The sequence below is a fragment of the Lathyrus oleraceus genome, chromosome 7 (genome assembly GCF_024323335.1).
Source record: "Lathyrus oleraceus cultivar Zhongwan6 chromosome 7, CAAS_Psat_ZW6_1.0, whole genome shotgun sequence".
Classification (NCBI taxonomy): domain Eukaryota; kingdom Viridiplantae; phylum Streptophyta; class Magnoliopsida; order Fabales; family Fabaceae; genus Lathyrus; species Lathyrus oleraceus.
The window spans coordinates 496,238,175-496,256,558 of NC_066585.1; the positions used below are offsets into that span (position 1 = coordinate 496,238,175).

General features: G+C 37.5%; 1 long non-coding RNA gene across 1 annotated transcript; it reads left to right on the top strand.

Annotated features, from left to right (window-relative positions):
- The first annotated feature begins 8,323 nt into the window (after nucleotides 1–8,323).
- Nucleotides 8,324–10,413, top strand: LOC127106442 (uncharacterized). Its single transcript, XR_007795392.1, has 3 exons — nucleotides 8,324–9,102; nucleotides 9,911–10,026; nucleotides 10,181–10,413. It is a non-coding gene; the product is annotated as an uncharacterized LOC127106442 (long non-coding RNA).
- Nucleotides 10,414–18,384: the final 7,971 nt, after the last annotated feature.

The following is an 18,384-nucleotide window of genomic DNA, read 5'->3' on the forward strand; positions in this document are numbered from 1 at the left end:
GGGCATTTCTTAACGCACCCCATAAGTTTCTACCGCACCACACGTATTTCCAAAAATGTCCCCTATTTCCGAAGATGCATCTCCGGACGCACCCCAACACACACCCAAGTGAGACCATTATGATCGAAGCACTATTGTTTGGTTTATTTTATTCCGGATATGCATCTCCTAAAATTACCCGTAGTTACATTTTTGTAAGACAGAGGTGAAGCTAGCGGAAATATACCCGAACGCATCGCACACTCGAACATATAACAGAGTCTTCATCGAACTTTATTTATTCTCGAAGGAAAGGGAAAACATTGATAAAACCCAGGGGAAAGAGATATGTTGGGAAAGGAAGTAGGTTGTGCAAGGGGAAGGTATTAACACCCCTTACATCCATGGTACTCCATATGAACCGTTTTGATTGTTCTTGCTCGAATGGGCGTTATATCTAAAGATTACTCGCAAAAGAATAAGGGAAAATGAGAAAAATAGATCAAGTTCTCGATGAGGATTGGGGACCTCATACCTATGTATCCTCATAGTGCAATGAGGAATTTAGAGCTACATAGTTCAGAGAACTAATGACAGGAGGTGAAAAGAATAGTGATAAAGATACGGTCTGAACAAGAGAATTGTATGATTTGAACTCTAAAAAGGGGTGAAATATGAACCCAAGAGTAAAACTGGTATGAACCAACAAGTGAGGGGCCTAAGGCATGGTGTCATAGTATTGGAATAACCGAAAAGAAAGGAATTAAGTGTTTGGTTTCACATCACAAACAACTCTTGGTTCACAAGGGAAAACAAGATGGAGCTCAAAGGAATATTGTATTTGGCTCAAAGATAGGGTGTATCACATGAAGTGAATGAAGGTAGAATATGAATGTATCATGGAGATGAATGGGATGAATGACCAAAGTCACAGAATTGAAGGGTTTGGTAACAAGTGACCGAAGAGGTATAGTTTGAAACCAAAGGTCAAGGTATACATAGGAAAATGGGATTTGTACCATAGAGCGAAACAAAGTCTTAGCCAAAAAATAAGGAATTAAATGTCTAGGTACGAGCGAAACAACTATAGGTACAAATGCGGATTTGCCACTATATGGTCCTAAAAGGGTGTATATGGAATTCCAAAGAAAACTATATTTCGATTTCAAAGAAACGATATGCCACTGGGGTGAACGGTTTAATGATTGAAGGTAGATACTGGATCATGAAAGATATGAATGGTACCCTAAGGCGGAAGAAGGAATAAATAAGCATGCTCGCGGAGGATTTGAACCCTCGTGCCTACGTATTCTCATTATGCAATGAGAAAATCAGATCAATCGTAGTTCAACCTACTAAGGCTGAAACAAAAGAGAACGTGATTGATTTTCCAGGGTACACTACCCTTCTAGGCTGAAAAAGGAGTGCCAAGGTTCACGACCTTCTAGCAAAGGTATCACTACCAGAGTTTATAATTGATGATGTCAAGGAACTTAACTGCCAAGGTTTAACACCTCCCAAGATGAAGAACTGAATTACCAAGTTTTATCACCTTACAATGCGAAGAGTTGAATTGAATAGCCAAGGTTTAACACCTCTCAAGGAAAGGAACAAGTGCCAAGGTTTATCACCTTACAGGGCATAAAGAGACAGATGCCATAATCTATGAATCTCAGGGCAAAGAGCTAAATTGAATAACCAAGGTTTAACACCTCTCAAGGCGAAGAAAAAGTGCCAAGGTTTATCACCTTACTAGGCAAGTGTCAAGGTTTACCACCTTACAAGGCAAAGAATTGAATTAGACTTCCAAGGTTTATCACCTTACAAGGTAAAGAATAAGTGCCAAGGTTTATCACCTTTCAAGGCAAAGAATTGAATGAAAGAGGGTGTACAACCACAAGTTGCTAATAACAAAGATGCTCCATTATTGAAGTGTTGAAAGCTTGATACTTGTTTGAAGAAGAAGACTTGTCAATTGTGCGATTCAAATTGCACTAAAGTCTATGAAAAAGGCGAATGCCTTGAGCAACTGGGTCAAGCGTCCTGTACCCAAGTGTAACACCTCAAAATTTACCCTCCTCTCTTGGGACTAGCATAACATATTGCATTACATTTTTAGGTCATTAGGTATTGCATATTGCGTATCATGTGGTTACATTATGCAAGTCATCCTCAAAAGTCTTGATCAGAAGATGAAGAGGTTGAGATGCAAGCTGAGGGTTCATTGAATTGATCATTAACTATCTGAGGATGTGGTGATTCAAATTAGGGTTTTGATTCTCAAGGAGATTGGTCTTCATCTTGGTTGCAATGATACATCATCATCATCATGGTCTTGCTATCATCCAGGAGATTCAAGTGATTCATCAGATACCTTGAGATTAGGGTTTTGACCACTGGTCAACCCTAATCAGTTGCATTGGGCCAATCAGGGTTTTGCAAGGAGATGGGGTCTACAATGGATATGGGGATCATCACATGATTATTTTGAGCTTATGGAGGCTAGGGTTTCATCCTTGAGCCCTTTCATCAGAGAATTGAGCTTCAACTGGATCAGTGCATTGCCAAATTCATCTATCAGTTGAAAAAGTCAATTGTGGTCAACTGTGCTTGATTTTATGGATTTGGAGGTGGGAGAGAGTTGGATACACTTCATTCATGTTGAAACAAGTTTCATTTGACATTTCAAACCTCAAGAATGAAGAAAATAAAGTCAGGAGAAAAATTTCCAAAAATAGAAAGTGACTTGTAATGAAAGTTTCCAAAAATGGAAAGTTTTTCACCACAAAATTACATGTCTAAAAACGCTTCAAATGAAATTTTGTTCAACATGAAAGTTGTAGATCTTGATCTCACCTTTCCAAAAAGTCCAAGAACATGAATTTCCCATGTATGGTTGACAAGTTATGGTCCATTCATTTTCCAAAAATGCCTAAAATCAAAGTGGCATAACTTTCACATGGAATGTCCAATTTGAGTGATTTTTCTTGGAGCAAACCATATTTCACATGTACTTTCATGTTGCATAATCAAAATTCATCAAAAGTGCTCATGGCAAAAAGTCATTTTTCAAGTGTTCAAATTGGAAATTGGTGGGAAAATAGGTGAAATCTCAAAATACATGGTTTTTGAATGCAAGGCCAATTCTAACACACTCCATATGCCAAATAGAACTTGTTTGGACTGTCATGTGCTGTCACATTGCCCAATTTGGAAAGGACCATTTTGCCCTTGCACTTAAAATTGTATTAACACTAATTTCACTCATTTTTGATAATTGTGATTAAGAGGTGGATTAAGAAGTTGGTATTTAACCTTAATCATAACAGAAATGCTAACCACAATTCCATATTCCAAGATCTGTAACTGAATTTCCCTCCAAAACCACAAATTCTCTCCAAAACTTCATCAACTTTTTTTCAACAATTTTCATCCAAATCTTCATCAATCTTGTTCATTCTTCGTGGATCCATGCTTCATAATCCTTATTGAAGATCTGTTTCATACATCCAAGGCCAGAACCATCAAGAATCACGACTGTTGGAAGTAAGCTCAACAATGGCAAATTGATGAATCTTGCAACTGGAGCATCCTCGAGCTAAGCTAGCTTCTCCATTCACCTTCCTCATCGTTGTACTACTTCTGTTTTGGTGAATTACACGTGGAAACATCAAGATTCATCACTGCTTCATCATAAGGTGATTTTTTCGAATTCCTCTATTGTGTGAATCATGATATGCGTTTTGTAGGCCTTGCAATATAGATCTTCATGATGCTTATAGTTTTTGATTTGATTGAGTATTGGATGAGAAATCTGAGTTTGAATGTTTGGATGTGATTCTTTTTTCACTCGATCCCGTCGCTATGCTTAGAGTTAGGTTAAATCAATGCCATATCCTTAATCCTTGTTGGAAGACGGTCACGATGATGTATAGTTTGTTGATTTTGATTAAGATTCGTTGTTCATCATTTCTGGAAAAATCTGAGTATGTTCTTGTTCAAGAACATGATGAAACACGCGATAGATCCAAAATTTCGCCTGGCCTTGTTTGAATTTTGTTTCCCGCTTCCAGCTGCCAATGAGCGCACGCCAGCGCATTAATGGATGCTACGTCGTTTTGGCCTTCTGTCCAGAAATTACAACCGTGCCATTTCCTCTTTAATTCTTAATATTATTTCATTTTTCTTTTTCATTTTATTTCATTTTGGTGCTTGATCTTTAAAAATTCATAGAGGATTCATTTCTTGTCCAATTTTTGTGAGATTTTTTGCATTGTTCTCCTTGTGATGTGTAGAATTTAATCATGATTTTTGTGATTTTTGTGCACATGTGGAAAATTAATTTGTCTAGAGATTGATTGAATGTGTCACATATGTGTATGCTTTGCCATATCATTCATAAAATGCTGATGCTTTCAAAGAAATGGATGAAATTTTTTGTGCATATTCTGGACACTTTGATGGTGATTTTGATGTAGAGTTTGTGGTTTTTGGATACCTGGATGTTGAGATATTAATTTTTGAATAGAGGTGTGACAATTTGTGTCACACCAAGCTTGATGAATTTCATGATTTTATTTGGTGTGCCTAGGAACCTTGAATTGAGCCAATTTTTTGCATGGTTGAACATATGTATGTTGAGATGACATGTGAATTTTTCTGGATTTATTGATGGCATTTCCTATTTGATTGGAATTTTCCCTCTGTTTGGTCATTTTGTTGATTCCATGTGACACATGTTACCATTTTCTTTGTGAAATGCTGGTTATTGATGGTATGAGTGTGAAATTTGACATGTGGATTGTAGACACATTATAGGTCATTATGGTTTTGATCCCATTCATTTAGCATGTATTGTCACTGTTTTATGATTTTTGGAAGTTGATGTTTGTTTGGATACCATGTGTTGGCTTGCTTGAACTTGTCTGAACTTTATGAATTTAATTTCCATACTTCCTTTTGTCCAATTGAGCTGAAATTTGACATGCTATTCATTGAATGTGTCCTGTTTAGGTTGGAATTTTTGTGGAATTAATTGAATTATTTTGGTATGCTTTTGATTGAGATCTTTCTGTTTGGTCATTTGGAGTTGCAAATTGCATGTTTGATGCTATTTTGTGCATAAAATGATAATGGTGAATGATATGAGCATGGGACCAATTGCATTTGCTTCTAAATTGTTTGAATGTGATTTTGGATAATTTTCACTTGCTGTTTTGATTTTTTCATCCCCTTTGGACCCTAGGCTTGGCCTAGTGGTCTTGTTTCTCATGGTTGGTTTGGATTTTCAGGTTGAAATGCAAAAGGCTTAAGGAGAAAATTGCAAGCTGATTAAATTGAGTTTTGTTTGATGTTGTAAACTAACATTGGCTTTGTTTTGTAGGGTTTGATACTTGAGCTTGGGCTCATGGCTTGCACTTGTGTGCATTAACTTGTGTTTGACTGTACAGATTAACATTTGTTGTTTACTGTTGGTTTGTCTGAGCACTGATGATACTTGATTGATTTCAGGTACATTTAGTTGCTTACAGTTCCTTGAGAACTTGCTTGCTGTTGCTTGGTTTTTAAACCAATTGAGGTAGAATTTCTATTCTCCATGTAGTCTGGAAGACCTGGCCTGTTACTTGGCCAGGCACCTGTCTGAAGTCCTCCTTAAGAGGCGATGTTTGTGATTGTTTACTTTTGTCCCCAAGCAGGTAAAGACCTCTATGAGGCAATTGGCGGAACCCAAGGGATATGCAATCTATCCCCCGCTATTCTGTTGAGTCGTCCCTCTGCTCACACCACTGTGTTGATGCATTGGGACACAAACCCAGGATCTTGTACTTTGTACAGTCGAGTCAGAGTCTTGAGTGTAGAAGGGTCCCTCCATTCTGGACCCACGCTCCTTTGTCTGAAGCTCTCCCTGGCCAGGGATAAGAGCTGTGAAGTCTAATCTTCACTCACCTTTCATCTGCTTCACCCTGACTCTCAATGTCAGGGTTAAGAGCGAACACTACCTTGTACAGTTGACTTGCCTCGGCAGTCCACCCTTGTTTGAGCCTCACTTGACTGGATATAGTGTGTGCTATGTGAAATGTTTGTTTTATCTTGATTGATGCTTGCATGCTTGTTTTTCCTGGTTAGGATTAGCTTGCTGTTGAGCAAGTTAGGATAGAAACCATAACATAGGGCAATGATGCATGATAACACTAGGCTCGAGTACAGCTCCCTGGTAGTGTGTCTCCCCTTGGTTTCTGGCTAGAATTTCTTTCCCTGTCAGGGGAACTACGTCGCCCTGATCCTCATACCAGATGAGGTACGTAGGCAGGAGACCGTGCGAGGTCTCTCCGGGCACTTTTCTTTCTTTTTGTGTGTGTGCTTGACAGTTATAGGCTCGAGTTCCCGACTCCCTATTAACTTGTTGGTTGTTGTGTGCTTGGAAGCTGATGTAAGTCCATCGAGTGGCATTCGGGTTCCAGTGTGCGTGTGTTTGGTTCGGATGCCGATGTAAGTCCAGTGATTGGATTTCGGGCTCCACGTTTGCCTTTTTGTGTGTGTTTTGGTTCGGATGCTGATGTAAGTCCAGTGATTGGCATTCAGGCTCCCAGTTTGCCTGTGTTTGCGTTTGCTTGTTTGGCGTGCGTGAGCCGAACTACGGCAGCTCTGATTCTCGTTCCAGACGAGATACGTAGGCATAAGATGCGATATCCTAGCGAGCCCTCTCCTCGTTTACCCCACCTGTGTTGTCTTCGGTGTGTGTGTGTGATGTTTGTTTTAGCAACCTTAACCTATCTTTTGAGCGTGGATCCCGTCGAGTACGACGGATGCGTAGGGGTGCTAATACCTTCCCTTCGCATAATCGACTCCCGATCCCTTTCTCTTTGGTCGCGAGACCATTGCTTTTCCCAGGTTTACTTCGAGCGTTTCCTTTCCCTCTTTGGGATAAATAACGCACGGTGGCGGCTCTGTGTTGTTTTTGTTTCAGCCCGCCGGTTGTTTTTTCGCGGATGCGACACCAAGGATATCCAAAATGAGTTAATGGAATTCTCCATTCTCATCCATTCTTTGTTTCTTAAGGCTCATAGCGTGCAACTCAAATCAAAATTAACAAGTTGCTGACATGAGATCCTACATGTTGATCTTTTTGATGATATGTTACTTGTTGTAGAAGAAGACTTGACAATCACGTAATTTAAATTATGCTAAAGTCTATGAATAAAGGTGGATACGATGAGCAACTAGGTCAATCTTCCCGTACCAAAAGATATTCAGAATGTGTTAATGGAATTCTCCAATCTCATTCCTTCTCTATTTCTTAAGGCTCGTGCCACACACTCTGAATTATGATCGTTAAGCGTTGATACCTTTGCAGTGCTTGAGAAGTAGTCGACGTTGCTAACTATGCTTGATTGAGGTTGACTTGAAGTCTTGATCTTGTATTTGAACCTTGAGGTCTTGAGCTCCTGAGATTCAGCATATCCACAATAGCTTGAGCATAATAAACTTGTCATATCAAGTGATAAAGGGTCTTTTGATCACTTGAATAGGCTTGGGGCTTACAACACAATTAAAGGATTTAGTTGATCAAAGCGTACTTTGATCAACTTAATCTAATGGGAAATAATAGTTGAAAATGAATGTACAACAACCTAAAGGGTTAACCAACAATTAAAATATCTCTACAAGCCCTAAAACTATGGGATTATGCAAGGTTAGACTATTTCTAAACGTAAGGGCAAAACAGTCAATTCACAAATCATGGATGTTGAATTAAATCCTAATCATGCCAATTATAATACAAATCGATTTTAAATCCCAAACCATTTTAATTGTTCTAAAATCCAACAATCTCTAACTAATTCTATTTCTAAAACTCAATCAAATTTAATCAAATTCTAATACTTCTAAAAATCTATTAATAATCCATTTTTAATCTAATTAAGCTAATTATCCTAAAACCTAATTAATTCTAAAATTCTAATATTCTAAAAAGTATTCAAGATTAAACCCTAACTATCCAAATGTTTCTAAAATCTAATTACTAATTAATTTCTAAAATCCTAATTAAATCCTAAATTCCTAATCCTAATCAAACAAACACACACAAAAAGGATAAGGAAAACTATGCCAAAAAACTGAACAATGGGCCTCGGTTCACAGGGCTATAGGCCCGTATCAAGGGTGTGTGGTAGATTCTAGTTCGTGGGCTTAATGAGTCGAAGCCCACCCACTTCACAAAGCCGGAAAAGCAAAAAACCAAAAGATGCTAATGGAGTGACAAGATATACCTGGGCCCCGAAGTCTTGGATTCTTCGGCACAATGCCTCCAAGGAGACCCCAAGAGCGGGTCCAAATCCGGGTATCCAAAAAAAAAAACGATTTCTTATTAACGTTTCAGGAACCCTCGTGTATCCAAGCTAACACGCTGCAACGCTACAAAAGTGATTCTCTCATTCAAAAATAGCTGATATCGATCGCAAAGCCTATTTCTGAATTTCATATGAGAAATGATGGCAAGATTGAAACCGTGAATTCACCGCCGAAATTGGAGCCAACGGAAGCCTTCATACGCGTGGATAAAAGAAGACGACGAGATGCTATTACCGAAAGATTGCGACTTGGTGACTCCGGATAATCGTCCTCTAGCTCGTCGCGGATAACATCGAGGTCGACGAGAGCTTTGTCATCTTCGGAAACACGGCCAGCACGGTGTTGATTCATAGTGGAGCGTTCGTTGGATCTCCAACGAGTCTGTGATGATAATGAATCTTGGCGCGAGGAACGATGAGTGAAAGCGATTTGATTGTGAAAAGGTGAGATCCTTCTTCCGCCTTTTTCTCTATATTCTTCTTCTATTCTACTTCTGATGAGCTTCTGTTATTGATAAGCTTTTGTTACTGATAAGCTTATGTTATCTGATACTATCTGATACACTTCTGTTATTGTTTTTGCTTCCTTTCTTATATGATGGAACCGAGAGGAAGAAACAGAAATCTCCCTCTGATGGAATGAAAAAGAAGAAACAGAAAAATCTACCCTTGATTAGAGTGAAGGAATTAAGTTATAAAGTGGAGAAAAAATGCAGAAAAATAGAAGAAGAGAAAAATGCAGAAATAAAAAATCCCCTTGATCTGTAGTAAGGTACATTTTTATAGCCAAAACTGTTAGAAATGAAACTCAAATTATAGTGAAATGTAAATGCATATTCAGGTTGGTTAGAAATTAAAGAGTTGGTTATAAATTCAAATGAAATGAAATTATGCAATTCAAGTTAGTTAGAAATTCATGGAAATGCAAATGAAATTCGGTTAGTTTCCAAATTATGTTTCTGTTGGTTAGTCCTTGTTAGAAGTTAGTTCTATTGAAATTTTTTTAAGGGTTTATAGTTAACTGAAATCATGTTAACTATGAAATTAGTTATGGTTAGTTTTAGATTCAGTTAAGATGAAATTTTTTAAAATAAAAAGGGTGACATTTTCCCTGTTGTGCAGTTCTGCCTAGGAGTGGCAAAACAGGCCCGGCCCTCTGGACATTCCTGTTTTACCCGAACTTTAGTGCGGGGAGGGCCAAGGATTTAGGCCCTCACCCTATAATGTGTCCGCCCCGCCCCGTTTTTTTCGCGGGCTTTTGCTGACACGTGCATTTACATAATTTTTTACATTTTTAGACCTAAATCGTGCAGTGCCCGCGGGTATTCCCCGCCCCACCCTCACTTTTTTGTAGGGATGGCATAAGTTTTAGGCCCACATCCTCAACTATAACCGCCCCACTCCGTCCCCTTTTTTTGCGGGCTTTTGCGGGGCGGACATGCCCGTTTGCCACCCCTAGTTCTGCTCATTGCTTTGCTAGGTTGTAAAGTTTGTGAATTTTCTGTAATGTTCTATTTTAAGGTTCCTATTTCCCTTCTCACTATTATGACCATATTGGCAATCTCTTCAATTCATTGCAGAATTCTGTGATTCGATCCAAAATAGGCCGTCTCGAAAACAAATTCTTCACGGACAGAGTTGATTCCAATGAAGCCACTACCGTGTTGATTTCTCTTGTAATTTATGACTCAAATTGGTATGTATTTATGTTGCTAAATCCATGGCCTTGCTTGTTGTTAGGTGCTTGTTGGTTATGAGTGAATGCTTGATGTTTTGGAATTGGTTGGATTTGTACTTGAAATGTTATGCTATGGATTGTCAATGTAATGCTTTATCCCGTGTTTATGAAGGTTGGTGTTGCAAGTGACTTATGAGGGGGGATGCTTTGAATTGGCTAGCTTTGGAATTGAAATATTGTAATGTCATGGTTTTGCTTTAGTCATGGAATTTTACACCGGTTTAGCTTGTGATCCTTGTAAATTTGAAATTGTAATGGTTTATGGTTACGAAAGTTGTATGTTTAGAAATGGTTGTAACATGAATTTATGATTTATGGAAATGTAATATAATTTGGATGGTTGAATTGATTGGTTTTTATGGTTCATGTGTTGGAAATTGAATGGGATTATGATTGGAATCATTAGCTTGAATGGTCATAAATGATTTAAAGATGGAAATTAAATTGTGCATTAGTAGAGATTATAACCTTTTGTAATTTTGGATTGAAATATGATTTGTAACATGAATGAGAATGTATAAATTACAATTATAAACATGGATGAGTTTGTAAAAAGAATTAAAGTTTGTAAATAAAATTGGATTCTCAATGAAAAGTATTGAATTTTAATTAATTTGAATGAAATCTTGAATGAATGGTATTGGATAATTATGGAGAGTTATTGAATATTTGAATAGTAGATTATAGAAAATTAATGTTATTATGGTTGCTAATTGAAAAATGATTTGCAATGGTCTTAAATATTAGTAAAGATTTGAAATTGAATGACTTTGAGAGGTTATGTTGAAATGACTTCAAAAGCATTAAAATGGTCAAAAATGTATTTAAAGGTTAATTGAATTGGATGAGATTAATGGCTAACAAATTCAATGCTTGCTATAATAAAGGTGAATGATTGGATATAAAGTCTAATAGTCCTATAAATGGATGGTTGACTTTGGTCAATTAGTTGACCAAAAAGTCAACAGTTGACCAAAGTCAACTGTGAGGCTAGAATTAGGGCCTTCATATATAATACAATCGAGGCATGGGTGCTTGAGCCATGACTTGAATCAGATGAAATACTCACTATGTAGGCATGTGGACCATAGATGATACGTGATATGATAGTGAAGCATTTCTCCCCAATGAAATAGGGATTCTATCGAGTACAAGGTGACAAATCAAGTCATAAAGGTGCATTAGGGTCAAATCTCCCTGACTAGGGTTTCATGATGCACAGATGAACGTCATGTTGTGGACTTCGTGAATCAAGGTCCAAAGGACATGAAATTAGGGTTTCACCCACATGATGAGCAATACCATAATCCTCAAGCAAGCCCCTGCTTTTTATTAACCACAAGATTTGAATCTATGAATGCAGATGAATCTCAAGTCATAGGTTGGATAAAATATGAAAATGGGGGGGGGGGGGGGGGGGGGGGGGGGGGGATTTTGGGTACGACAAGAGGCATGAATACCATATCCAAAACCAAGAAATTTTTCCAAATTAAAATTAAGATTCGTAAAATAAAATTAGGTTTACATAGATGAGTTCAACATAAAATGTAACATTACACTTTAATATCCAGGTTGACGCTTCAACATCTTCAAAATATCTTCGTCTGATCTTGAAATCGTCTCTTCCAACTCGAGCAAAACTTTTGTTTCGAAACGGAAAAACATATTCCACATAGCCCTTATATCCGTTTGCGCCTTGAGCTCAAATTTTCTAAACTCAATCTTCCCTTCGTTGTCAATCGACGATGAATGGTAATCGAGATTTTTAATCTTTAGATTGTCTCCGTAATGTAGCAAATGATGGATTTCATCTTTGATATCATCAAGGGAGGTGAAGTCGTTGAGCTTGAACGTGCGCTCGGGAGCTCCGTTGGAGAAGGAGATATTTGCGACATACCAGTCAATGTTTAGTTGCGACATTTGAGACATTTTCAGTTTGTGTGAAAGATAACATAATAACACCTTAATTTATAGAAGCCATAGATAAATAAGGACCACTCAATTACTGACATGTTGATTCCGGAAATACCTACAAAGTAACGTATAAGAAGAAGGAAATACCTTTGCAATCGAATTCATTAATGCAGTATCATGATCGGTAAGAATCGCTTTAGGCATCTCACCTTGTACCTTCAACAGTGTCTGACACACCTCTAATTCCCAAGTTAAATTATCCTCTTTTTCACACTCAAGAAATGCAAAACCAACAAAATATGTATTCTCAACTGAGGTTACACCAACCATCTCCAATAATGAGAGTATATACTTGTTGATCTTGTAGGTTTAATCAAGTATTAGCACTGTAGGAAACGTGTTGAACAACTTTATGGAATCAGGATTAGTCCAAAAAAATATCTCTAACAGTAACTCCATCATCGTAAGTTTGATACGTAGACATGTAACTGTTATCATCCAACAGTTTCAAGAGTTGTTGCATCTTAGTTTTATTCCCCCTAAGTGCCTTGCTAGTGAGGTACCGAATATTATACACTTGATTGATATTTGATATATTTTTGGGTCATTTTTGTTTCAATGTTGCAAGTATATTTTTCGGTTGAACAAGATTCAAGGTCATGTCAGCAACACATTCCTTCTCTTCTGGCTTGAGCCAACATATGCTAGGATGAATGGGTAATTTTAAACACAAATCATGGTTATGAAAACCACATATCACATTAAATTTCCAATTTTTATTTGCCAACATTTAACCACGAACCTTAAAAGAACAATCACATTTTATTATACCGGTGTAGTCTCTTTTAAAATTATGGAGGGGAGTTTTATATTTCCCGCTTCTTTCGCAAATCATTGTCACAAAGGCACATCTTCTATCCGAACCATTATCGGACCTTCCGATAACCACACCAAATCCAAGTTTAGAGGCCTTTATACGAAACCATTAAAGCATTTGATCATGAGATTCAAACTCTTGCTTGTTTTTAAAGTCGTTGCCAATATCTACCGCCTTCACAACAACAACGTGAGCATTCAGAAAAACAACCACACATTGGACATTCGGAGAAACAACTTGTTTTAAGAAAACATCGGGGTGCACTATATCTAATGAAAACAATTAAAACCATAATAGAACATAAGCACTACTACTATTGCGGAGTGACTTAAAAAATGAACACAAACACATTCCAGAAATGCATCTCCAAACAAGTTCATATACATTTCAGAGATACATTTCCGGACACGAAGTAACTTTTTTAGAAAAAAAAAGGATGATTAATATGAGCAATGCAGAGGGAAAAGAAGAATCTTTACCTGAAATTCTATATTCTTTTGTTATCTATGATGTGATGAACCAAAAGGATGGAGATTTGGAGTGAAAAAATGGATTGAGAATGAAGGGTTTTAGGGTGAAGGGTTTGGTTGAAAACCAACTATGTCAACAATGGCTGTATGATCATGCAGCTGGTTCTTTTATCAAATATTTATGGAGATGCATCTCCAGAAATATCTGACATGCAAATGTGAAAATAAATTTCAAAATGTCGCTCATAATTTCGGAGATGCATCTCCGGAATATCTACTGAACTGTTAAATAATTAAGGTCTTTCTTAAAATGTTCCGGAGATGCATCTTCGGAATAAAAATTACCCAACATATAAGGCGCCTCTCATAATGGCCTTATTTGAGTGTGCAAGAGATGCGTCTAGAGATGCATCTCCGAAAATAGGGGGCATGTGTGGAAATTCACGTGGTGTAGTAGAAATATATAGGGTGCTTTAAGAAACTCCCCAATGTTATATCCTTTGCAACCCACTTTGAGCCTTAACCCTTATTTCGGTGACATAGTCAAATAAATTAGCCCATGACTTGAAAGATTAAATATTTCCACCTTATCTTTGGAGTTAGGTATAATTTTTAATTTCATTGTAGGCAAAATAAAAAGTTTGAGTGTGCTCTTTAAAGTAAGCAAAGTTTAAGTTTGGGGCTGGGGTACTAGAGAAACTTGTCAAAAATAATTTTTTTGTGAAAAAGAAATAAAGAAGTTAAAATGAATTCTTCAAAAAAATAAAAAAAATCAAAGGAATAAGAACGAAAAGACCATATCTAGTACCAATTGAACAAAGTAAAGAGTTTTATGGAAAGGAAATTGATAACACAAGGAAAACTATGTAGCTAACTCCAAAGGATTAAGCACACTCTCCCAAATTATTCCACCTTGACATAAGTCTCGCTACAACCCGAAATGACTTCAAATAGTATGTGTTTAAATGACTTTGATTTAGTTTTTTAGAAACTTTTCAAATTCAATATAAGATGCTCTTGTATGTTGATGGAGAGATGATGTTGCTATTATGAGTGAAGTCATAATGAGATGAGTGACAGGTGGAGTAATTCGCATGTTGAAGGTATTTTTCCGAATTTTCTTGATTGAAGTTTGAAGAAAAAATGATGATCAGGTAAAAAAATAAGGAAAGGTGATATTCATTTGGTATATTAACATTTTGTTTTTTGTTTAAATGTGTAGTTGCATGCAAGTTACTTGAGGATAAGTAACAAATTAAGTTTGGGGTTGTGATGGTACCATGTCATTACATGTTTTCCAAAGTATTTGGAATGATTTCGGTGAAATAACAAGTAAAATTGAAGCAAAAGTGCCAAGGAATAGCCAACATTGACCAAGTGAAGAGAATTGGAAAAAAGAGCAAAAACTGGGGAAATTAGGGCACAAAAAGACGAAAGCTACTGGATTTCTCGCGCACCATCGTGTGCCATCATGAGCACAATGGATTTGCATCGAGCGCCTGATACAGGGCATCATGGGCGCTATGGGTTAAAAAGTTGGACTTTTCTGACGCGTTTTAAAGCAGTGTTTGGCTATAAATATGCTTTTCTGGTACAAGATTAGGGGTTCGACGTTTTTTGACTGGAAGTGATGGAAAAAGGCACCCGAAGTACGATTTTGTGAGCATTGGAAGCCATTTGAGGCCAAACTCTTAAAAGATTTCACATGTTATCTTCATATGATTGCTTGGTATTTTATTGTATTACTATGAGTAGATAAATTACTCTAGATTAGGATTTGTTTGAAGAACTTGTTAGATCATATGTTTAATTTGATGTTATATGGATAATTGAAGTTATATTTTTATTTAATTTCTTTTGTTTGTAATGCTTATTATCTATGGACGCACTGATTGTATGATTTTAGACTAGTAGAGATTACCGACCCTAAGCCTATGAGTCTGACATAGGGCAATTAATCTACTTAGGCCACTTTAATAGGAATATGAGACCTCCTTTAATGGAATTTGAATTAACGTATTATAACAATGTTTCACTTCAATTACGCCAATTGAATAGGGATATGAGACCTCTATTAAAAGTTAGTGAGTTGTACATCAATGGATTAGGTATAATGGTCTTGTTAGTTCGTTGTGAAAATATAACAACTTTACCACCTGTATAATGCATTAAACATCAACAGGGGATAAAAAATGGATTCACATAAAACTTAGTCACTTTCTCGCATTAATTTCAGAACAAGTTAAATTTTCGCATTAAAAATCGATCCCCCCCACACAATATTTACTTTTAAATTCGCACAATCGTAACTTTGTTAGATAGCTGGTTTATTTTTATTACTTTGACATTAACGATGAACTTTCCGTTAAGTCATCAAGTTCAAACAAGAATAACTTCATGCCCAACATCTTTAGTAAGTATTTAAGAGGGTTGTACAATATAATATGAGACTCAACCAGAAGGAGTGCACTTTTGAGGTGAAATCCGACAAGTTCCTGAGCTTTTGCCTAATTGAGAAAGGAATCGAAGAAAACCTTGAAAAGTGTGAGGTAGTGATCTAAACTATCTCACTGACACCGAAGAAGGAGGCCCATAAGTTAAATGATATGTTGACTATTTTGAACATATTCATTTCTAAATCCTTCCAGCATGCTTTTCCTTTTTATAAAATCTTGAGAAAGAATATCGATTTCGAATGGACGAATGAGTGTGAAGAGGTGTTTGAATCTCTAAAGAAACCTTGGAAACACCCCCGGTACTTAACTAGCCACTCTCTCGGGAAACATTATATCTCTTCCTGGTTATTGCCAAGGAAGTTGTGAGAGCCTTCCTGATCAGAGAATTTGACATCATCCAAAGCCCAATATACTTTGTGTCGAAGGCCCTAGGGGAGGAAATGTGATATCAGAAGATTAAAAAAAGTCACCTTCCCTTTAGTAATGGTATCAAGGAATCTCAAAAGGTACTTCCTAGCATATTCCAAAATTATTTGGATGTGTCTACCCTTGAAAGAGGTGCTCTATCGACCGACCATGGCGTGGCATTTGACTAAGTTGGCTATAGAGTTATATGAGTTCAAAGTGTCTTTTAAGAAAATATAGGCACTAAAGGCCCAATTATTTGTTGATTTCTTGGACGAGATGACCTCGATACCTTTAGAACCAGATCGCATGTGGGTGGTGTTTACGAACGAATCATCTGATAGTTGAGGAAGTTGTGCATGAATGATCATGGAGAATAGTTCAGGGCTGGTGGTTGAGGTTTCCTTGAGTTTTGAATTCCCTACCACTAATAACCAAGTTGAATACGAAGCAATAATTATGGCGATCGTGCTAGCCATAGAGATGTGGGCATAATGTGTCAAGTTGCGAACGGACTCCTAGTGGTTCATTTCCCAAATAAGAGAGGAGTCTAAGGCTAAAGACCCTTTTTTGTAGCGATATCTCAAGATAGCCATCAAGAAACTGGAAAATTTTAAAGTGTTCAAATTTACCATGTTCCACAAGAAGAGAACACCTGAGTCGATATGTTATATAGGCTAGCCGACACAAAAGCCTCAGGATCGATCATTATTTTGTTCAAAAAATAAAACATTGAGCATTAAAGGCTGAGAGGAATAATAGTTGTGATGGACAACTCCATCCATCCATCTTAAATGAACCCAATTCAATAGTACATTGAACTATGCAATCTTCCCTCGTACCCATTCGAAGTGACCTTGGTGAAAAGTAGGTAAATTAGATATACGGTGGTCGAAGGGATTTTGTATAAAATAGACCTATTTAATCCTTTGCTAAAGTGCTTAGGAAAAACAAAAGTTGATTATGCCCTTTTGGAGGTACATGAAGGGATAGCATGGTAGCATATGAGGGCTAGAGCGTTAGCAAAGAAATTTTTAGAGTTGGGTACTACTAGCCGACCATGGTACGGGATTCCCCGAAATACATGAAAAAGTGTAACTAGTGTCAGAGGCACGAGGATGTTTTCAACACTCCCGCCACAAAGTTGCATGTCCTTACATCGCCATGCCCATTCTTACAGTGGGTACTGGATATACTCAACCCATTTACCCCATAACCGTGGCGCCTCAAGTACCTTATCATGGAAGTGGGCTATTTCACTAAGTGGGTCGAGGCCGAGGATTTAGAAAACACCACCACTGCGAACGTCTTAGGGTTCTTCAAAAGGAATGTGTTGGCGCAGTTTGGGGTGCCTTAGGCTAGTGTGACAGACAATGGGGCATAGTTCATCGAAAAAAAATATATATTAAAAGGCCTTTTGAAAGAGTTGAAGATCAAGCAACATTACACCTCAATAGGGCTTCTGCAAACTTACGGTCAGGATGAGGCGACCAATCGGGTGATAATAAGATGTTTGAAGCAAATACTAGAGGAAGTTAGAGGCAATTGGGCCTATGAACTGCCACATGTCATGTAGGCCTACCGTACCACCCCCTAGCAACCACGTGGGAAACCTCTTTCTAGATAATGTATGTGTTAGAAGTTTTCATCATAGTGGAGATCGAAGAACTGAGTTGGAGGAGCACAAACTCATTGCCATCAAAATATAAAAGGAAGGCCACCAGAGAAGAAATCGACATGTTAGAGGAAAAGAGGATGGCAACCGCTTTACCAATGCCATCGTCAAGCATACCATGGCCTATGAGTATAAACTTTATGTTCGACCAAAGGAATTCCACATCTAGGACTTGGTGCTTCAAAGAGCATACATAAGAGAGAATAATGCCCGAGATGGAAAGCTAAAAGCAAATTGGGAAGGGCTTTTCCAAACATAGGCCAACACCAGGAGGGGAGCATACTTTTTGGAAACCCTCAAAGGATAACAAGTACCGAAGATGTGGAACACATCCAAACTAAAACAGAATTACATCTAAAGATATGTTTATTTATTCATTTCCCTACTTCAATGTAACCAACTCACTTCATTATGAATGAAAGTACTTATCTGTTGTTTTTCCTCAATTGCACACTTTTTTGTCTACCTCTTTGTACAACCCCAAAGGCAAGGAGACAAATATTAAACACGTTTTTTATA